This window comes from Mandrillus leucophaeus, unplaced genomic scaffold (assembly GCF_000951045.1).
Source record: "Mandrillus leucophaeus isolate KB7577 unplaced genomic scaffold, Mleu.le_1.0 Scaffold419, whole genome shotgun sequence".
NCBI classification, from domain to species: domain Eukaryota; kingdom Metazoa; phylum Chordata; class Mammalia; order Primates; family Cercopithecidae; genus Mandrillus; species Mandrillus leucophaeus.
Window position 1 is genome coordinate 1,556,962 of NW_012104465.1, and position 23,555 is coordinate 1,580,516.

The window sequence follows — 23,555 nt, forward strand, 5'->3', positions numbered from 1 at the left end:
CTTCTTCTTCTTCTTCTTCTTCTTCTTCTTCTTCTCCTTCTTCTTCTTCTTCTTCTTCTTCTTCCTCCTCCTCCTCCTCCTCCTCCTCCTCCTCCTCCTCTTCCTTTTTCTTCTTCCTCTTGTCTTAATGGAGCCTCACTCTGTTGCCCAGGATAGAGTGCTGTGGCATGATCTTGGCTCACTGCAACCTCCACCTCCCACGTTGAAGTCATTCTCCTGCTTAAGCCTCCTGAGCAGTTGGGATTACAGGTACTTACCACCATGTCTAGCTAATGTTTGTATTTTTAGTAGAGACAGGATTTCATCATGTTGGCCGGACTAGTCTCCAACTCCTGATCTCAGGTGATCCGCCTGCCTCAGCTTCCCAAAGTGCTGGAATTACAGGCGTAAGCCACCACACCTGAACTTCTACTCATCTTCTTAGACCTTGCTCAACATTCTCGCTCTCTAAAACTCTTCCTTGCTTCTGTAGGCAGGATTAATCACTCATTCCTTTCTTTTCCATTGCAAACCAGTGGGGGAACTTGAGCAAGGTATTGAAACTCTCTGAGTCTTAATTTCCTTATTTGAAAAATGGAGATAATAATACCTGCCTTGCAGGGTTAGCATAAAGATTAAATAAAATAACACATGTAAAGCATAAAGCACAGAGCTTGAAGTATAGTAAGCATTCAGTAAATATTTGTTGAATAATAAATGGTGGTTGTTAATATTCACTACCAAACTCTTGCCAGCACACTGATCTCATAATTGTGCAATGGTTGTTAGCTCCTTTTTAAAGATTTTCTTATTCATCTCAGTGTCATAGGTTCTGCTCTGGTAGGATGTCTTCTCCATGAAGGAAAGGATCTTGAGTTTGTACAGTGGTATATTCTAAATACCTCAAACAGTGCCTGGAACATAGTAGTTCTTTTATAAACAAATTGATAACAGAATTGATAACAGATTTCTTGCCTGGGATAGAGAACTAAGCTAATTTGAGTGATTCAGTGGCCTTCAGCTTATTATTTCAGAAATCTCTAAATTTGTGTTTTCTTTCATTGATGGCAAATCTCAATGACCATGCATGATTCCTTCAAGCCACTATACCTTCCTCCTCCCCTCTTTTCAAGGGGAAGAAAACCCTCCCTGAAGTTCAAGACCTAGGTTCTATATAGTGGACTTGCTTCATCCTGCTTTCAAGACTCTGTGTTATGCTCCTTGCCCTTCTACATCTTCTCTTGCCTTAACCAAATCATTTGGACTTCATGGTGGAATCAATGAATCAACCCCTGCTGTACTGTCTTACTTAAACACCTCTCCTCATCTTGCCTAAGATCAGCCCAGACAGAAACCGAATTCTGGTTCTAGAGCCTTGTTCAGTGCCTAGAATACTGTAGGTGTTCAATAACTTTGTGACGTCACTGAATGAACAAATGAATGAATGAATGATGAATGAAAAAAAGGAAGGGAGGTAGGAGGACAGAAGAAATAGAAAAGAACAACTCTATTCTTCTGATAGATTTAACCTAGATGACACACACACACAAAAATTGGTTAAGCTGGTTTATTTCTGGCAAAAGGCAGTACCGCCTACATACCAACAACATTATGAATCACTTACATAATTAAGGTAAAGTGCCTTTTTGTGGAAAAAAAAAAAAGAAGATGGAATAGGTCACTTCATGGAACTTGTCAATCCATTCAATGATAACTCGATCTCCTTTGTCAGGTAGACAAGGTTTGAACTGGCTACCATATAGGGTTTTGTCATTGAGCTAGCCATGTTCTACGTATGTTGGACAGATTTCTCTGATTCTGGGCTGATAAATTCTTGCCACATTGCAACTGGGGATAATGAAGTGGCAACAGACCAATTACGTTTGATTAAAAAGCTTTCTTCCATTCCCAAAGTTTCCTGAGTCTGCTGCTACAACTTGGATCTTTTCTCAGTTCTTTTTTCTGCCACCACCCCTTTTTTTTTCTTCTTTCTTCTTTTCCTCTTTATCTTCCTCCTATTTCTCCTTTGCTCATAGCTCAGATATTGACTTTCAAAATTCTTGATCAGATGTGGTAGATTGTCTGCAGACACACATCTCTTTTTCTTCATATACCCCATTAAAATGTTAGTAAAAGAAGGAAAAGGAGGATTCTTTTAAAGACAAAGATGAGACATCAGTAGATTCAATATTTCAATCCATTTTTGAAAAGCAGAACATAAATGGCAGAAGAGAGGACCTATGCACTAAAGTGCTGCCCAAGGGAGGTTCCCACAAAAACTAAGCCTGAACCGGTTCACATAAAAGAATCCACATAACTAAGATGCTTTCCAGGCTGTCGAACTTAGTATGTCCCAAACTGAATTCATCATCTTCCTCCTTATCCTCCTCTACCATCACCACCTCCTTCTCCTTCACCTTCTCCACTGTCCCCTTCCTCCTCTCTTCTCCTCTTGTGGCCTTTATCCCAAAGGATGGCAATACTGTCCACAAAGCTGAAGTACATCTCCATGTCCATCCCTTAAAACCCATTGTGTAGACTTCTATTGTGGTACACATCATTTCACAGTGTGAACATGTGCTCCTATATCTGTGTCCCCAGCAGACAGTGCGATCTTAGAGCACATTTTATTTTTGACAGTAATCTTAAAGTTGAACACAGTGCTTGGCAGGTGGTAGGCATTAATTAAATAAAGATTTAGTGAAGAAGCTCTTGTATCTGGAGGATGTTTTGTATCTAGAATGCCATGACTCTTCCCCCCAACTCCATGGAGCCAAGCAAGATGATGCATTTATCCATCAAAAATGGTTTCAAAGTTAAGTAATAGAATAATATTACTGCCATGGTATCCTATACTATTAGAGTATATTGTATCTCTCTAATATTAATACTCTGTATTATTGTCATACCATTATTTGATGCTTGTTCATTGAAGCCTGGGTGTTTTGATGTCTCTATGCTACTTCTTAATCCCTTTGATATCCATTTGTATGACCAGTCTGTGGTGATAAGAGATGGCATTTATGCTTGGGGGCAGGGCAAAGTAGTACTTATAATACGATCTGGCCTGAGTGTCAGGATCTCTAGGGTCATGGCCCAACTTTGCCACTAACTTACTCTGTGCCTTTATCTCTCCAGGAATAGATCCTTCATCTTTAAAAATGACATAATTTGACTAGATAACCTCTAGGGTTTGTGTTTCTCTAAGACTTATACACATCTAGGCTGATCATTAACCTCAAACTAGAGCAGCCCCAGCCTCGTCTTCAGAGAGATCTTGAGTGCCAAGATTGCCTCCTTAATTCAGGAGATGAATGTGCATTGACAAGGACAAAGGTTAGGGACCATGGTGCTTATCTGAGGAAACAGCCTGGACTTTGATCCTTAGGCTCAGAACCAAGTAAAAAATGCCTCTGAAGAAGTTGGACACTGACTGTGCAAGGGTTTGATCCTTACCTTGTATCTTCTGCTGTTCTATCTTTTAATGTTTTTCTAGAAGGGGAAAATTACTCATATAGAGTCCAAGACACAGCATCTTCTCTTGGAACATACACCTGCTGATTTCAATGATGTTTTCAGTACACAGGATTGCTTGAGGGCTGGGAGGAAAAGTTTTCTTATCCAAATATAGATATAGATATAGGTATAGAGATAGATATACATAAATGTATATCTATGTATATCTATATCTGCATCTAAATCTATCTACATATAGTTGCATTTTTATCTTAGCATAATCTGGTTCAAGGGCTGGAGCTTTCTTGGGACTCACAAAGCCTGATTTTACAGCTCTTGTTAGAGATGCAGACCTAGGTAAACACAGACCTGCCAGAGCCCCTCTGGGTTCAAATGCCCTGAGGAGGAATGGTACAAAGCTCAGACTCTCTGCAAGACTCCAGTTCCATCCTAGACCTGAAAGAGCAAGATAGGGAGGCAGCACTCCTTAGCTGGGCACCTGCTGTGTGCAAGGTACCACCCTGGCTGCTTTGCATCTCATCTGATTTTTTCAACCATGCTTCTAGGTCTCTAGGTATGACTGGTCCATTTCATAGATGGGGGAAGTGACATTTAGAGAGTTGAGATAACTTGCTTAATGTTCCACATTAAACCTGGGATTTGAATTCAGGTCTGCCTGACTCCAAAGACTGCTTTTTCTACTAGATGACGTACCATCCCATGTACATTCTGGTTACTCCTAGCAATTCTCTCTCTCTCTCTCTCTCTCTCTCTCTCTCTCTCTCTGTGTGTGTGTGTGTGTGTGTGCGCGCGCGTAGGTGGTGGAGGAATAGTCAGATTAGCAGAATGCAGGGCAGCCCAGTTTCTTCTGAGCATATATTCAAATCACGGGTAGGAAACTGCTGATTCTTCATGTACCTGTTTGCTCTGCTAGGAGCTGAGACTAGGAGTTTGGGAGATGGAGAGAGAATTTCTTCTCATCCATGCTTGGGAAGCACAACTCTGTTTAGCAGCCCTGGGTGCAGGTAGGAGTGGGGTGGCAGGTATCCCAGAAGGAAAGCTAGAGGTCTTCCTTTGAACACAGAGAAAAGACTCTTACTTGCCATCAGCTCATCCCTAGGCTTCTTTCTTCACCCTGCTTCTTACTTCACATGCTTTCTTTGGAGAATCATCTATTTCCCTGGTTTCAACTCTCATCTTTTTCTCCCAAACACCTTCCTCTTGAGTTTCTCAGCAAACGGCTCCACCGTCAGCAAATGGCTCCACCATCTCCCCAGCTGCCCACATCAGAAAGCCAGGTGTTACCCTGAACTTATTGCTTAAGTATTGTCGATCCATACTCTTAATATCTTTTAAAGGCACCCTCCTTTCTTTCGTGTGTCCACTCACTAATTGTGTCAATACCCCATTACCTGGAATACTGCTAGGGTCTCCACCTCCACCCACTCCGCTTCATTCTTTATGTTGCTGCCAGATTGAAACACTTAAGCAGTCTTTTCAAGTTCCCCTTGGCCTTCAGAATAAAGTTCCAACCCTGCAGTGGTCGCTGGGAGTGCTGTCAAGCACGTAAGGACCTATGTTTGAATATAGACTCTGCAGCTTATTGCATATGTGACCTTGGGTGAGCCATGCAATCTCTCCTGTTTTGTCTCCTTATCTTTAATGTGGAGTTAATAATGTTAGTACTGTAAATTTCTGTAAATAATGAATTAAGTGACAGCAATATAGGTAACCTGTTAAACCAGTGCCTGGTGTGTAGTAAACAAGCTTTGAATGGTAGCCATTCTTAAATGGCAACATTCTAAACTGTTATTGGGACTTTTAGTGGGGTAACACAGGAAGTGTCATGGTGTCCATGTTTCTCTGTAATGAGAGAATTTCATTTCACCATAGATCCAAGTTAGGAAGTGACCTTTCTGCCAAATGTAGTCTGTTGTTCTTCTCTCAAAGCACAGCAGAGAAAACATCATGGAACCCACCCTTAGAGCCAATATGGAAGACATCAGAGAGGACCCAGATGCAGATCACTTAAGGTCTGCAAGATCAAGCACAGCAGAACTGGCCAGCCATGCTATAAATAAGAAGAGGGGTGAGTGGTAACGGCTGCACCTACTTAGCTTTTTGGAGAGAAGTAAATATATCCATAAAGATCACCAAGAAAGAATCAGTGTGGGCTGGGCACACACTGTAATCCCAGCACTTTGGGAGGTTGAGGCGGGCGGATTACCTGAGGTCGGGAGTTTGAGACCAGCCTGACCAACATGGAGAAACCCTGTCTCTGCTAAAAAAATAAAAAAATTAGCCGAGCATGGTGGCGCATGCCTGTAATCCCAGCTACTCGGGAAGCTGAGGCAGGAGAATCGCTTGAACGCAGGAGGTGGAGGTTGCAGTGAGCTGAGATTGTGCCATTGCACTCCAGGCTGGGTGAAAAGAGTGAAACTCCACCTCAAAAAAAAAAAAAAAAAAAAAAAAGGGTCAGTGCGGAAGCAAAAACTCAAGATCTTTTATATTAGTGAACAAGAACCTAAGGTGAATAGTTAGCGTAAGAGCAGCCCTGGGCTGGTTGCAGTGACTCGCACCTATAATCCTAGTACTTTGGGAGACCAAGGTGGGAGGATTCCTTGAGCCCAGGAGTTCAAGACCAGCCTGGGCAATATAGTGAGAGCCCCCATCTCAACAAAATTTTTTTAAAAAAATTAGCCAGGCATAGTGGTGCGTACCTGTAGTCTCAGCTACTCAGGAGGCTGAGGTGGGCAGGGTTGCTTGAGCCCAGAAGTTTGTGGTTTCAGTGAGCTATGACTGCCATCACTGCACTGTAGCCTGGGCAACAGAGCAAGATCCTGTTTGAAGAAGAAGAAGAAGAAGAAGAAGAAAGAGGAGGAGGAGGAGGAGGAGGAGGTGGAGGAGGAGGAAAGAAAGAAGAAAGAAGAAAGAAGAAGGAAGAAGGAAGAAGGAAGAGGGAAGAAGGGCTCTGCACACTCTGGGAAGAATCCTGACAGGACTCAAAATATTTCTGTAATCACAGTGTTTAAGAGTTATTCTTTTCTTACCCTTTAGAAGAATTGGTTGTTCCATCATCTGGTGTCATCATCCCCTGTGTGGTTTATTGTATATAATTAGGTCCAATAAATGTCTGTCTTTTTCATCACAGGAATGTGGACTTTATCATTCTCTACAAATCCCTGTGTTTTCTCCACAAAGTTCAGAGCTAAAAACCCCTCTGGTTATTACGACATATGAATAACTGAATGACGGGCTCCTGTGTGACATTTGCTAAGAAATCCCTTCTCTGGAAAGCTGATTGAATCTCTGCTCTCATATTTTCTCTCTTGTACTTGCCCATTACACATGCCGTTTGAAGTATTCCAATTGTTCCCTGGCGGAATCGAAGTAGAAAGAGACTCTTCCCTATCTGGACTAGAATAGCTAAGTGAGGAAGGGCCATCCTGAGAAGCCACAAGTGACGGTGGCAGAGACTTGGCCTGATAGAGATGGGAAAGTTCAGGCAGGCAGAACGTAGGGATAGATGTCATTGGTGACCCCTTTCTTCATGGCGTTCTCTCACAGAGGATGTGTTATTTTTTGTTTCCTTAAGGTTGATTAACCTTGATTATACTTTGATTACTCAAGGTTTTGCTTCATCTGTGGTTATGTGCGGGTGGCACTATGGTTATGTGTGGGTGGCACTATCATGGAGAGGAAAAGCAATGGGGTCTGGAGCTAGAGACGTGGGCTTGCCTTTGTGGCTATACTCTTTGTTATCCATCAGGACCTTGGGCCAAGCATGGGACCACTCGGACCCTCTGTCTTTTCATTGAAACCTTGCTGAAAGGCTGCAGGGAGGATTAAGGGAGCTAGCATAGGAAACTCTCTGTGCTGTTTTTAACATGATACTGTTAATTTCCTTCTTCTTCCTTTCTCTTTCTTTCCACACCAGACCATGAGGTGGGGACTCCCAAATGCTATTATCTAAGACTGCTGGGCTTTCTCAGGACACAATTCCTTGTTGGCTGAGCACGCATATTTCCAAGAACTTGGGTATTCTTGAGATGTGGATTCCAGCAAGAGAATCCATCACTCCATCCCTGGTGGACAGGGAGAAAGTGAGACGTACATCACTGTACAGAAGAATTCCTAGTACTTCAGTTCTGAAATGTTCTCACTGAAGTTTGCCCTTCTGGAGAGGGCTGGGAAAGTGGGGGTTTGTTATATAACATGGATTTGATGTTAGGATTTGCACATTGAGTTTTCATTACCAGGCCTCATAAAAAGCAGAAGAGCTCAGTGTAAAAGGTTTAAAAAAATATTTTTTTTTTACAAAGATAGGCAAGTCAGGGGCTCTGACACATTCTTCACTCTGTGGTTCTTAAGAACAAAGACAAATGGAAAAGAACCATTCTATTTTTATGCTTTGAAAGCACTTACTTTAGGTCAGGAAAATAGCCAGTGTGGATGTTTAGTCTTGTCAATATAGCTTGGACCAGACCTTTCTTTTTCTTCTTCTTCTTTTAATTAATTGGGAAGCTGGCAATGTAGGGAAGTAGGAAGGCAGTATGAGACATACAGTCCTGCCTCATTTCAAAGGGATTAAGGAAATTGGACCTCTCGTGACAGAGAAAAAAGTAAATAGGCTTTGGCATCAGAGATACTTCAGTTCAAATTTCATTTCCATTCCTTATTATCTGTGTGACCCCAGGCAAGTCATTTAAGTCATTTAAGACTCTGAGTTTCAGTCTTCTCATCTGTGTAATGGGGGCAACACAAACTACCTTGCATATCAGAGCAATTAAATGTGATGTGGTATGTCAACACAGTGTCTGGTACCTAGTGAGTACTGAATGCACAATTAAACAAATAGATAAAGCACGTACCAAAAATGTGCAGAAGAACAATGTTGCTCTCTGTGAGCACATCTCAAACAGAACCCAGGGAGGGGGGAACACGGGCCTGCCTGCTGTAGCTATTATTCTGAGATCTGTTCAGAATAAAGACATGAAAGAAGACTCAAGTTAAGTAGAAAGCACATTTTGTATGATTATTCTTATAAATCCTGCATTTATATTCCAAAAAGCTTTGGGATATCTTAAAATAAAATATATGGATATAATCAAAAAGGAAGCTCAAAGATAGTTGGGAAAGCACATATCATGATTGGGCTAACAGAGTTACTGAGTGTGGAGCTTCCTGGTAAACAAGCCAAGTGGAGAAAAGAATGGGTTAAGTGATTCTCATTATCTGAGAAAGCACATGATCCTGCTGGTTAAGGGAGGAAATTTTTTCTTGGCACTACATTCCCAAAGGAATTTATTACAAACTCCTAAGAAATTCATAATGCTTCACTTGATACTTGATGCACAGCATATACAACATAGGGAATGATGTCTTCCACAATGACCCTCTTACAAGTGTGTTTCATTTGACCTTTGCCATATTGACCCTTGAAGAAAGCCAATGAGGATCACCAACCACAGTGGAGTACTGGCTTTAACATCAAATAGACTTGGGTTCAAATCCTGGTTCAACCACTTTCTAGTTACAAGACCTTGTGAATCCATTGACTCTCACTGAGCCTTATTTTCCTTGTCTGCAACATGGAGCTCATAATAGTGCTCTCCCCCTTCTGTGGTATTGCTGTGTGCATTGAGCGAGCACACAGGTGTAAAACACCGAGCTTGGAGCCTAGTACAAAGTAGATGCTTAATAAGTTGGATCAATTTTATTCCCCTTCTTTTTGTTAGAAATGTAACCTCATGTGGGTTTTTCCTGGGAGTGTCTAAACTAATGAACTAATTTACTTTCAGCCTTACTATGTTTAATTTCATACTCGCTAATCCTCCACTGGCACCAGAGAGATGGTTCTGAAACACAGACCTGAACATGTCTCTCCTTTGCTGAACACGCTACAGTGTCTCTCCATTGTCTACAAAATGAAGGGCAGATTGCTTGGCTGTACGTTCAGATCTCTTCACCCCAACTCTGTTTGCTGTCTATAGTCACTGCTTTCCAACAAGTACTCTGCGTTCTAGGCATTGCAGACTATTGACCTGTCCATGCATATATAATGCCTTTGCACCACGCTGGGCTAATTTTTGTATTTTTAGTAGAGATGGAGTTTCGCCATGTTGGCCAGGCTGGTCTCGAACTCCTGACCTCAAGTCTTCCGCCCACCTTGGCCTCCCAAAGTGCTGGGATTACAGGTGTGAGTCACCGCGCATGGCCATCTTCATGTTTTAAGAAAGCCTTTTCTTTCATCCTACTCAGTCTGTTAGCCCCAGTGAACTAGAAATTAAAGATTTATGTTACTAATTACTATTTTTAAATAAAATTTTGAGGGCAAAGCTTTGCTGGAAATATACACAGTAATTGTGTTTACTGATCATCGCCACTCCCAAACAGCAATTCATGGTATAAAACTCAAGTAATTAGAACAATAAGCCCAGGTTAATTAAAATACTAGGTAACATTTGGGCAAGAATAAAATCCACTTTGGAGATTTTCCAGATGCACATTCATTTTGTAGGCACTTAATTCACCCTGGGAGCTGGTGCTGACAAGGTACGATGCTCTGTGCTAATCAGCACTGGTCCGCCTTTGATCACGCCCTGCACATTTCTCTTTCCTGGCTCCAGGACCAGCTTCAGAGACCTGGGTCCAGTTGCTGGGAGAACAGTGCCGCAGTTGCTTAGGCCCAATCTTGGGTACCATTCTTGTATTATTACTATCCATGCCACTTGCCTTAATAGTTACAAGCTGGCTAATTAAAGCAATCAATCAAGTCCCCAAGAAGTTTGCATGCTGTCTGGAGTTTCTTCTGCCTTTGCCCCCCGCCCATCTGGTGCTAGAGGCCTGCTTCTCTTGGAGTGCTGTGATTCCCTTGCTTTGTCAGAGTACCAGGCATGCTGTGAGCAGTTCCTCCTGCTGCAATCAAGGGTTCATGTGAGCTCTGAGGGTAGACCTTAAAGGGCAACCCTCCAAAATGCTCTCCTGTGCAGCCTTTGCCCCCAGGTTGGGTGAGCAGCTCCTGTGCCATTCTTCATTGCTTTTACTTGCATTGTCAACATCCTGATAGATGTCTTTGAGGTCTGTATGGTCAGCCTTGTGTTTTTTCACTTTATATTTTCAAAGCTCTGTCCAAGACCTTCATCTAAGGGACACCCAATGAAAATTCCCTCTCCTCCTTACAATTCCTTTTCACCCAAATGACTTTCAGCTTCGGAGAATTAAAAAAAGTCAACAGATGTTTTTGAAGGCCAGTACTATGTGGAATCAGAGATAAATAAGACCTCGCTCTTGTAGGCAAGAAGTTTACAATCTAGTGGGGAGATAAAACACATTAACTGATAACAGTAAGAGAAGAATCTCATAAAGGAAGGTCAAAGAAGACACCACAGGCTCTCAGAGCAAGAGTAAAACACAGCTGAAGAGGAAATCCAAGAGGACTTCATGGAGGAGGTGGGATTTCAGTTGGGCTTTTGATTTTTGTGAAATGGGTTTGGATGTGTGGAGATGAGTGTGTGTGTATGTGTGTGTGTGTGTGTGTGTGTGTAGGACATGTTTATATATGAGCTTGTAGGTGGCACAAGGAGAAAAGATTGAGACGCTCCCAGGGAATGAAACCTCCAGCATAAGCAAAGGCACTGTCTTTAGGAAAAAGCTGACGGTCGCATTTAGGTAGAGTCTGACATTCATTACACAGATAAAACATCGTTGAGGCAGCAGCTGGCAGCCTCCGGCGACATTGCGGGGTGGGTGGATTTGGAATTCAGCTTTCCTTGCTGCCTTCCTCTTTCTCTTCAAGGGGGCTTGCCCTCCTCCCCTTCCTTCCCATTTCCAGACATCCTCTCTGGGTTTCCAGGGCCTTCTTGCTTTCTTCTCTCATCTTCAACAAAGCCTATTCTTAGGAAGAGATATAATCCTCTCCATTTGCATGTGAGTTTGGGCTCCAGGCTGCCTGCTACCACTGAGCCTGTCTTACCATGGAACTCATTTCGCCTACTGCAGAGCTGTGATCAGGATTTGGTGCCAAAATAAGGTCCTAATCTGCACTCAGCTTTCCTTGGCTCCTAGGAATTGATGACAGTAAGTGGGTTGCCTCCCTGCTGCCCTCCCTCGTTTGGGTGACGCATCACAATCGCATAGCCAAATAGTTTTCCAGGAGAGAAGCTTTGTCAACTCCTGCCCACTGAGCAACAGGTTTTGTTTCTCATGACTTTAATTAAGGGAGTAAATAAATATAGCAGTGAAGATCTGACTTGCTTTTTATTTTCCTTCTTTGCTCTAGTGAGAGTTCTCACCGTGAGGAAGGTAAATCTCCTCTGAGATCCTGGAGGTACCCTGCGGAGGGTCGTGTGCGTAAGGCACCCTGGGGATAAATGGTAGCTTCCCATCCCTTACAATGGATGGGGACAGCTGCATTGAGCAGGAAAGGGGACATAAGGAGGCCCTTTTGGTTTTGAAGTTTGAGCTAGAAGAAGCTATTCCCTTTCTGGAGAGAGCTGATGATTAGGGAATAAAAGTGATTCCAGGTCCTCAAAGAGTGGTCACCAGGAGCAAAACTGGGCAGTCAGAAAGATAGAGAAAGTCTGTGGAAAGGACTAAAATGACAGGCCATTAAAAACTATGCTTCGGCCAGGTGCGGTGGCTCACGCCTATAATCCTAGCACTTTCAGAAGCCGAGGTGAGCAGATCACTTGAGATCAAGAGTTTGAGACCAGCCTGACCAACATGGCAAAACACCATCTCTACTAAAAAATACAAAAATTAGTCAGGTGTGGTGGCACATGCTTGTAGTCCCAGCTACTCAGGAGGCTGAGGCACGAGAATCATGTGAACCCGGGATGTGGAGCTTGCAGTGAGCCACGATCATGCCACTGCACTCCAGTCTGTGTTATAGAGCGAGACTCTGTTTCAAAAAAATAAACCCCCAAAAGCTAGACTTTCATGCATCCAGTGGGGGTGGTTCTGGACACGCTCAGTACTGAGGGAGTGACTGTTTCTGCTTCAAGGGTCCATAGTATCCCACATCAGGATGGGGACGCGTAGCTGCCCAGGATGATCTATTGGTCTGAGAAGGACCAGCTGATCACAACCACACCCTAGGGCAGCCAGTGATAGATGGGAAAGAGTTTGTGCTTTCCCTGTGTTAATGTGGGATTCAGACTATCCTCCTTTAAAAATTTTTTAATTTTTAATTTTTATGGGTATATAGTACATGCACGTATTTATGGGTTACATGAGATATTTTGATACAACCATACACTGTGTAATAATTACATTGGGATAAATGGGGTATTCATCACCTCAAGCATTTATCCTTTCTTTGTATTATGAACAATCCAATTATAATCCTTTATTTTTTTTTTCTTTTTTGAGACAGTGTCTCACTCTGTTTCCCAGGTTGGAGTGCAGCTGCATGATCTCAGTTCACTGCAACCTCTGCCTCCCGGGCTCAAGTGATCCTCCCACCTCAACCTCCCAAGTAGCTTGCACTACAGGTGCACACCACCGCACCTAGCTAATTCTTGTATTTTTTTGTAGAGACGGGGTTTCACCATATTGCCCTGGCTAGTCTTGAACTTCTGGACTCAAGCAATTTACCCTCCTTGGCTTCCCAAAGTGCTGTGATTAGAGGCATGAGTCACTGCGCCTGGTCTCATTTAATACTTTTAAATGTACAGTAAGTTATTGCTGATTATAGTCACTCTGTTGTACTATGAAATACTAGATCTTATCCATCCCTTTCTTGGTCTATGAAAACTCTAGGATTTGGGGGAAAAATCTTTGGGAAAGGAGCTAAGAACAACCAAGCAAACTCGGGGCCTCCAGAGGAAGTAATTCATGTGCAACCTGGGATGAGTCCCTGGGATGAGTCTAATAAGGAGCTCATGGATCAGTAAAAAGCAGGAGTTAATAGAAGCCACACCAGCCTCAGCAGCATCTGACACCCAAACCAGCCCTGCGTGTGAGAAAATGTTGGAATAAAATCAGAAGTTGAGCATCTTCCAAACAGACATTTCCTCCCTTCTAAGAGGGCTCTCTATAAAATTCTCTTACAAATTTTGAGGTATTTTTTTAAAGAAGAACCCCGGTAACGGCCTTTTTAATAAACGTAATTGTTGAGGCATTCTTATTTCAGCTGGTGGGCTTAGCACAGCCTGAGTCTTTCAAGCTTTAAAGGGTTTCATTTTTATTGCAATAGCTCTTGGTGCCTCACTCTTACAGAAGTAGTTAACGGGCTTCCCACACTATCTGAGCCCACCCTCTGGTTTTATAGACAGCAAAACAGACCTAGAGAAGGTGACGGGATTGCCCGAAGTCAGGGAGCTAGTTGGAGGCAGAACTGGTGCCAGTACCAGGTTAGTATGGAGTTGAGGTGGACAGTATCCTGTTTGAGATTTTCGTTGTTATTGTTGGTTGCAAACTCATCATCTTGTCGGCTCATTCTGAGTTTAGAGTTGGCTGGATTCCCTAAGTGATTTGCTTTCCTATGTGGAACTCTTAAGCCATGATGTGTCTGTTCTCTACTGGAGCTACAAACACCCATCTTCTCTCTCCTTGCTTTTCCTGGAAATGCAGACTTCATGACCACTCAAGGTTCTCTCCCCCGAAAATCCTATCCTGTCACCCAAGGGAGTTCATGGCTCTCTGTGCCCACTGCACTCTTGTCACTGATTTTTTTGTAGGTGTCATAAAGCACCTGCCATCCTTACTCTACCTGGAGCTCCTGTAGGCAGGACCATTCGTTCTTACTGTTGTATAGTACTCTACACCACAATTTATTTATTCATTCTGCATGGAAGGTCATCTCGACAGTTTCCAGTCTGTGGCTACTAGGAATAGTACTGCTGTGAATATCCTTGTACAAGGCTTCTGGTGAACATATGTATACACTTCCGTTGAATATATACCTGGGAGCAGAATGGTTATGTCATAGGGTAGCCATATGTTTCACAGTAGCAGGGTCAGTGCTTGTATGTCTGTATCCCAGCACCTAGCACATAGTAGGCATAAAGTAACTATTAGTTGAATAAATGCATGTGCCATTATTTCCTCCAGCCTAAGTGTAGTATTTTACATTTAATAGATGGATGATTAATTTTTGCTACAGAGCTACAAAACCTTAGTCTTGCACATTCTCAGCATGTTAGAGATAGAGGGGACCATTTAAGTTCATGCATTCATTTTTACAAATGTGAAACCCGAGGCACAGAAAGGAAATCAACTTACCCAGGAATACACAGCATTTTTGTGTCAGAATTAAAACTGAAACCAAGCCTTTGTAAAAATATAAAGGCCTGCTTATTGCCTCTGTGCCACAGTTTAAAATATTTATCATTTAGCTGCATTAAAATACATATTCCTATATAATACCTCTGGGCACATAAAAGATTAAAGATTATATTTCTAGCATTTATTATTATTATTATTATTATTATTATTATTTTGCTTCTTCCTAGAGGGAACCATTTTGCTTCTTGCTGGAGGTAAGGATTAAAAACAGCTTTTTTTAGTCATTAGAAGAAACAGGTTGTGATTACTCTGTATCAAAGTTTTGGTAGAAATGATTCCTTCATACATGGATCAAAGATACATACTAAACTTTCATTACGCATTTTCTTTTTGCTGAGTTTACAACCCCTTAATGTGGAGCATGCTGCCAGCTTAACTAGAGCATTGAAAATGTGCAGTTCTCCTTCAAGCCACTGGCAGATCGCAGGCAGGATGGTTTGGACCAGACATTTCACAGCATTAGAAGTTAAACTGTAGTGGGAACAGTGGTGACAACACCCAGTCTCAGTCTACCTGAGATACCATGGCTTCCCTGTCAGCTGTCTGGATCCTGGGAAGGACCACAGTGGATCCATGACTCTGGGTTCCACTCCTGGAGAGTGACACATAACAGTGGTGGAACTGGTCCAGAATGAATGAACCCTCTTGTGCATCTGCTCTTGAGCACGTGGGAGTGGAGAAGGTGGGTTTGTCTTCATTTCCATCCCCACCATCCTAGCTCCTGAACTTCAGATCTTGGTAGATCAGAGACTGAGGTAGGCTGAAAGTGGGGCAAAGCCAGCTCAGCGCGTGGGTGAGGAATGAGTCTGAATCACCCCACTCTGCCTTCCGAGCAACAGTAGCAAAGTCAGTGGGAAGGAAGATCCAAATATTGCCAAAATCCAGCAGGATGAGAGCCTTGTTTGCACGGCCCTGCTCTGGTGGTTTGCCAGAAGAGTCTTCCCTTGAGCAAGTGGAGGTAGTGGTTTGTAATTCCCATCAGTTCATTGCAGCAAGCCTCTATTAAGTGCCTGCTGTGTGCCCAATTAATCCACTGATTTGTACAAGAGAATTAGAATTCTTGACCTCTGCCTGCAATGAACTTAACAACCAGTAGGAAGGTTCATTCATTCATTCATTCATCCATCCATAATTTTCTGAAAGCCTACCTTGAGCTCTATACGGTATAAAGTACCAAAGACAGAGATGGTTCAGACCCAATACCTCCTTGGTTCAGACCCAATACCTCCTTCCAACAATGTCACTGTCTAATAGACTGATAGGGGAGACAGGTGCCAACAAAATAAATGAGATGGAGTGGGAGAGCAGGAAGAGCAGAGTGTGGTGGGAGCAAAGAGAAGGAGCATCTCATCCAGGCTGAGCATGAGTTAGAGGAGGCTTCTCAGAGGAAGTGGTACTTGAATAGCATCATGAAGGATGAGTAAGCGTTGGTAGGAAAATGAGCTGATGTGTATACAGTGCGCTTTTAGGAGTCAAAGTTATCTGAACAATTAGAATTTAGTACATGGTGTGGTAATTCAAGAGAACAAGGGGCTGGAGTATTTGAGACTGTGACTATCTCTTATACTTTCTGAACATACCCACAAATAACCAGAGAATAATTTAACAAACAAGACATAACTGAACTCTCACATGCTTCTGGTAGGAGTGCAAATTAGTACAACTGTTTTGGAAAACTGGCAGTATTTGCTAAAGCAAAACATATGGCTACCCTATGACATAACCATTCTGCTCCCAGGTATATACTCAATGGAAGTGGATGCATATGTTCACTGAAAACCTTGTCCAAGGATATTCACAGCGGCGCTATTTCTAGTAGCCACAGAATGGAAACTGCTGAGGTGACCTTCCATGCAGAATGAATAAATAAATTGTGGTATAGTCGTACAGTAGAGTACTATACAACAGTGAGAATGAATGATACATGACTACAGGCAACAATATGGAAGAGTCTCACAAATCTAAGGTTGAGTGTAAGAAGCCAGACACAGGCGGGCACAGTGCCTCACGCCTATAATCCCAGCACTTTGGGAGGCCAAGGTGGACGGATCTCTTGAGGTCAGGAGTTCAAGACCAGCCTGTCCAACTTGGTGAAACCCCTGTCTCTGCTAAAAATACAAAAATTGACCAGGTGTGGTGGCAGATGCCTGTAATCCCAGCTACTTGGGAGGCTGAGGCAGGAGAATCACTTGAACCTGGGAGGTGGAGGTTGCAGTGAGCCAAGATTGTGCCACTGCACTCCAGCCTGGGTGACAGAAATGAGACTTCTCTCCCCACCCTCACTCCCCCCAAAAAAGAAAGAATCCAGACACAAAAGTGTGTATACTATATGATTCCATCTTTATATAAGGTACAAAAACAGGCAAAGCTGATCCATGCTATTATAAGTCAGAACGGTAATTATAGTTGTAGTTGGCAGTGGGAGTTACTAGAAACAAGCGTGGAAAGTGTTTCATTGGTGCTGGTAATATTCTTGTTCTTGCTTTGGGCATTAGTAATATGAAGGTGTTCACTTGCTAGAATTCAGTGAGCAGTGTACTGTCTTGTATACATATTATACAGCAATCAAAAGCCAAAACCCTTCGGTAATCTTGGGTGAGACTCTGGGTCAGAGGCAGATCGTAAGGGCTGTAGGAATTTGGAGTATGTAAAAGGTCTCAGTGGTGAACTGGGTCTTCCTGTGTTAACCGTCTCTCACAGAGAAAAGTGGAGGCTCCTGAGAGGTTTGCTGTCCTTGTGTCGTTAAATCAAGCACTCTATTTTCCCTCAAAGAAGACCTCTTCTCATTCATTTGGCCTTTGCAAAGGATGTTACAATTTCAGAAGCAGAACAAGGTTGTGGACAGAGCAAGGGTTTTTTCACATGGCTAAGTCTCTGTGCATTATCACTCAACAACTTGACTCTCTGTCCCTCAATTTCCACATCAGGTGAATGAGGATAATGGTCTGGGGCTGGTGTTCTGACACCGCTGATCTTATGATTCACTCCTGACCCTGTTCATTGCCTGCCTGCTGGACTCTAGCAGGATACAGAATATGACAGAGTCATGCAAATATGAGGAGGCATTGTATTCTGACCTGGGGCTGGGAGGCAAGGGATTCCCTAACCTACCTAGATCTGTGTGTACAGAATCAAGACACCAATCCTGGGTGCCTGCTGCTTCCCGAGGAACCCTTCCACTGGGATATCATTGCTCTCATCTCAGCATTTCCTGTCATCCCTTGGCCAAGTCACTGAATCTACTTTATGTTCGCTTCTCCCCATCAAGAGAGGAGCCCAGGGATCAGTCGTTCTAACAGCTTCCTTGACAGCACAAAGACAGTTTCTGTCTCCCAAAGAAGAAAACCATGGGAAAGGAGATATGAAGCCCCTACTAATCATTCCTCCAGACTTCCAGCCTGCCTGCTGCCCTCTTCACTCCATTCACCAGGAATATCACAAGAGAACCACCCTGAAAAGAGATATGACATAACCTGCCATTGTCCCTGACAGCCTGGGATTCCTGCCCAGTCCAGAACCACAACAGAGAGAGGAGAGGAGAGGGAAGAAGAGGGACTGAATGCTGACTTCATTCCGGGCTCTGTGCTTGATGCTTTCCACCTGACATGCTTTACATCATCAGGCAAATATCTATTGAGTACCTATTAGTGTCTGAGCACTGGTGATGCCACAAGAAACAAACAAACAAACAAGGAAACTAGATCTTGGCTCTGTGGAGCTCGTAGTCCAGTAAGGAAAGCAGACAATAAGCAAATGTTCACACAAATAACTCAAAAAATGAATCTGTCATAACTGATAGGGAGAAGGAGAGGAAGGATGTCTCAGAGTACATCACAAGGTGACCTAAACTGGTTTGGGATAGTAAGAGAAGGCTCTGCAGAGAAGACAACTTTAGAGGTGGTACCTGCAGGCTGAACAGAAGCTGTTGGATGGAGAATGTTAGGAAAACATTCTAGGAAGAGAGAAAGGCTTGCATGGAGATCTTGAGGCAGAAAGGACAATGGTGTTCAGAGGAACTGAAAGAAGGCCAGACTGGCTGAAGGGTGGTGCATGGGAATGGAGGATGCCCTGAGAGCAAGATAGGAGTGCAGTCAACACCAAGATCACAGAAGGCCTTGGGGGTGGGAAGATTTAGAAAGTGATTTTAGGAGTGATGGGTGGCGATTTAACCAGGATAATGGTACACTTATACTTGTGGTTTTAAAAAGGTTACTCTGACCTCGCGATGGAGGACAGAGCAGCAAGTTGGTATGAGAAAGATTGGTAGAAGGTCATGGCTATAATCCAAGCAAAGGATATGGTGGGGTGGAGTGAAGGAGGGGCCGTGGTTGTGGGAAACAGTGGGGAGATTTGAACTATATTTTGGTGGTAGAATGAATAGGATTTGATGATGGAAGGAATGGGTGATTATGACTGCTAGGTTTTGGCCAGTGCATTTGGGGGGCTGGTAACATCATTACTGAGATCATCCATTTCTGAGATGGAGAAAACAAGGAAAAGCTGATAGGTAGAGAATATTATAAATTCTGTTTTATCCTACTTAATTCTCAGGAGAGCCCTTCTTCTGTGGATAAGAAAATTGAGATCCAGAGAGATTAAGACACTTGGTCAAGGTCACAGAGTAAGTGGTCTAAATCTTGGCAGCAAGGCATTTTTTGGTCTTTTCGGAGATTGTGTTTGTTGTGCATTCCTGTAGCATGTCACCATTTACAGAATGATTTCAAATATGTCATCCCATTTTGATTTTTACCAGTAGAGCCATATGAGGTAAACAGAACAATCATCTTTATACCCATTTTGAGAGCAAGGAAATTGAGGTCATTAACTTGACCAGTTTCAGAGATCTATAGCTAATGTGAATAGGATTGAAACTCTGGGCTCTGTGACCCCCAGTTCACGCATCTTTCCCAACTATCCCTCATTGTTATGTTTGTCAAATAGTGGAGTCAGACAAAATGCTTGACTGGCTAATGACAGGCAATTTATTTAACCTCTCTGGGCCTCGAATTCCTCACTTATAAAATGGAGAAAATAATATCTGCCTCCACGGCTTGTCATGAGAATTCAGTGATGAGCTGGATGTAAAGCCCTTAGTACCTGACACAAGCAAGCACTCAGTTATCTAGCTATGAAGCCACTGCTGAATCTGTGCTTCTCAACCCAAACACCCCTTTTCCCTTGAGGAAAAGCAGCAGCTCCCAGAGCTGGGGAGGTCCTGGAGAATTGCTAACCAACTTTTCCCCCAAAGGCCTCCTATTATCTTTATTCGTGTTCAATTGGGACTTTTAGCACAGTTTTCTCTGTCTCACTGCCTTGTCCCCATTTCCACAGTCAGTCCATTGCTGACTTATGGAAATTATTCCTGTGTAATATCTTTTACTTTGCTCCTTTCTTCCACACCCACAACACTGCTCAGTGTAGATCCTATTTTCTTCTTCCAGACCCACCACAATAACCTTTAAATGTTTAACTCATCTCCCAAGTGCTTGCCCAATTTGAGCATGTACAAATACTCCCCCATATTTTCTCATTTTCTATGTAAGAAAGCCTAGACCTCTTAGTCAATGAGTCAGGTATCGTTACAGTCACCTGTCAGTATCTCTCAGACTCACCTCCCAGTGCTATTCAACAGGGAGCCTTCTCTTCAACCAAAAAAGCCAACCCATCATCTTCCTTGTATCACCCTCAATCCGTCTACCACACTTCTGACCATACTATTCCTCACCCTCAGAATATCAGCCTCCTTCCTTTCCAATTATCTTCCCATTTCTTCAAGGCCCCACTCAAGTCTTGCCTTCTCTCTGAAGCCTCTCTTAATTTTCCAGACTTGAAATGTCTTCCTCCATTGATTCTCAAAGTGCTTAGTACAGTTTCCAAAGCTTCAGATGTGGGATGGCCTTTTATTCTCTGTTGCAGCCAGAGTGCCCAGCACAGCATCCTGTACATTGGATAGTCATAAATATATGGTAGTTACCTGGTATACGCTTTAAGCCAATGAAAATCCAAGAAATGCTTTTATGTATTATTCATTTGTTTGATTTTCCACCTATCATGTGCTCTGCACTGCACTGGGGATGTCAGAATGAATGTGACCAATTCCCTACCCTCAAGGAGTTAGTGTATTAGAAGACATGGTGTGTAAATGGACATGTATATTCAGTATAATACATGTTGTAGAAGTATAGGATGCTAAAGTCGTTCATTAGAAGAGACTCCTATTTCAGACTGAGGCAAATCCAGTGGTGTCATGAGTATAATTGTGCTCCCTGGAAAGATATGTCAAAGTCCTAACTTCCAGTAGCTGTGAATGTGACCTGATTTGGACATAGGGCCGTTACAGACGTTATCAAGTTAAGATAAAGTCATACTGGATTAAGGTAGGCCCTAATGGCTGGTATTCTTATAAGTGGAGAGAGGCTTGGAGATATACAGCATATAGGGAAGAAGGCCACGTGACAATAGAGGCAGAGAATGAAGTGGTGCAACTCCAAGCCAAAGAAGACTGAGGATAGCCAGCAACCACCAGAAGCAAGTGAAGAAGAAATTCCTTATTTCTTAGGGCTTTCAGAGGAAATATAGCCCTGCTAACATTTTGATTTTTAGATTTCTATCTCCAGAACTGTGGGAGAACACATTTGTTTTAAGTCACTCAGTTTGCAACACTTTGTTACAGCAGCTCTACTAGGAAATAAGTGCTGATGGTGACAGAGGAGGAGAATCCTGAGTTGAGGAAAGCCCCTTGAAATGACATCCATCGTGTTACAAAAAGCACCTGGTTGTTCTGGGCCCGGTGAGTTAGGAAGGTGAGAAGTCTGGCTTCAGCCAAAAGGGGAGAATGGAGGGCACTGGCCGTGGTGCTGATGGAGCCGTTGAGTTGGCAAAGGTAGCTGGGCAAAGTTGAGAATCATGAGCTAGATCAAAGCTACCCAGAATTTGGAAGGACTTGGATGATCCTCACACTTCCTCCTTCTCTCTCTAAATTCTCTCTCTTCCATTCTCCTCTTCCCTCTTCTAACCAAGATGCTGTAGATCTTGATGCCCATCCCCCATCACATGTAATCTATTTCTGCTTCTGGTAACCACGTTTCTGTGATAGAGACACAACCTCTTCAGGGGGTACATGCGATACTTCCTTTCTCTTTCATCCACCCTTTAAAGAACTTTAAAATTGCCTTCTCTCTGGATTTACTCTCATCTACTCTCTTTTGCTTCCTGTCTCCCCTTTCTCATGCTGCAAAAAAATCAGGCCAAAAAGCTAAAAACCAAAACCCTCGTCTCCATTTTATCTTATCTTCAGCACAGTTGTTGTTTATGAAGTTTTAAAAATAGAAATTCAGCAAACTCTGTGATACTAACTAGATACTATATATACATACATATATAAATTAAATTAGTCTCCAGGGGATACCCTGCTAAATATAGTGATTATGTGAATCTGAATGTTTTCAAACACCTTTCTCCTCTTGCTATATTTTTCCCCTTTCCTGGATCCAGAGATGATTTTGCTGGAAAATCTGGGTGGAACTTTGGCTGACTGGCTAAAAGCCTTCCTTACTTAAGAATACAATTCTATAAGAGGCAGGATAAAAGCTTAGAATTCAAGGGGATATAATGGCAGGAATGGCTAGGTGATGAGGTCAGAGACAGCATGGAGTAGTTGATAGAGTAGCTGCAGGCTCAAACCCCAGCACCATTACTTATTGATTGTGTGATGGTGGTAAAATCCTTTACCTTCTTACAGTCTCAGCATTCTCATCTGTGACATGGAGGTATTAGGGTTCCCTTTGAAGGATATTTTAGGACCAGGGATACATATATGCATAGGAGATAGTAGGTGCTTGTAAAGTGGTAGCCATTAGTGTGATTAGATTGTGAATTCCTCCTTGGCTGGGAAGTTCATGATCTGTAATGCTGTTGGGTTAATGAGGATAGCAGCCTGCAGGGGATGAGGAGACCTGAGCTAATGGGTGGAGGACCCAGATTCTGTGTTACAGCTGGTCAGACCTCCTTTTTTACAAATGAGAAAATTCATGCCCAAATTTCAGAAATGGCTTGGCTAAGGTTAAGGTCATCACACAGCCAAGATATCCGGTTTGCCAGTACAAGTCCCCATAGGGTCACCAATTATATGGTGGCATTGTGTAACCTCTCTCTGAGGCGAATTTACATTTCACATACAAACTTGGAACAAGTTCAAGCCTTGGGTCTGTCCTTGACCACTGTCCCTTAACCTTAAACAAATCACTTATCCTCTTTCAGTTCCAGTTTTTTTCCCCTTCACCTTCGCAAGGGAGATTGTCATTACAGTCATGCATGTTTGTGAGGATCAGAGACAACAAGTCTGTGGAGCTATCAAGAACTATACTCAGGTAGGTCATTGGATCTGTCCTCTCTTCCCAGGAGGAGAGTGTCTTCAGCAGTGAGAAGGAGGAACCTACTTGGGGCAAGAGGGGAAGGGGCTGTCTTCTCACCCCCTGTGGTTCAGGCATGAGGGTGCATTCCTAGATATCCTACTTGTCCTTGCAGGAAAGGGCTGTGTTCTCATCATGGCTCTGCATCTGGCTTGCTTTGTGGTCTGAGGTCACTTTCCCTCTCCTGTGTTTGTATGCATTTATTTTTAATATATGAAGGGTAGTGATGGTGGGACCAGATGATCTCTAAAGTTATGAGCATACTCTCCTGCTGCTGAAGCCAGTGCTGCTCATTCTGAGGGAGGGGCCTTTATCTTCTTGGAATTGAGACATTTAGGCTTATTCTAGACTCCTCACCCTATCCGCTTGGTGAGTCTGCTGGAAGGGGTGTCTGAAACTAGACATTTACTCTCTCTCAAG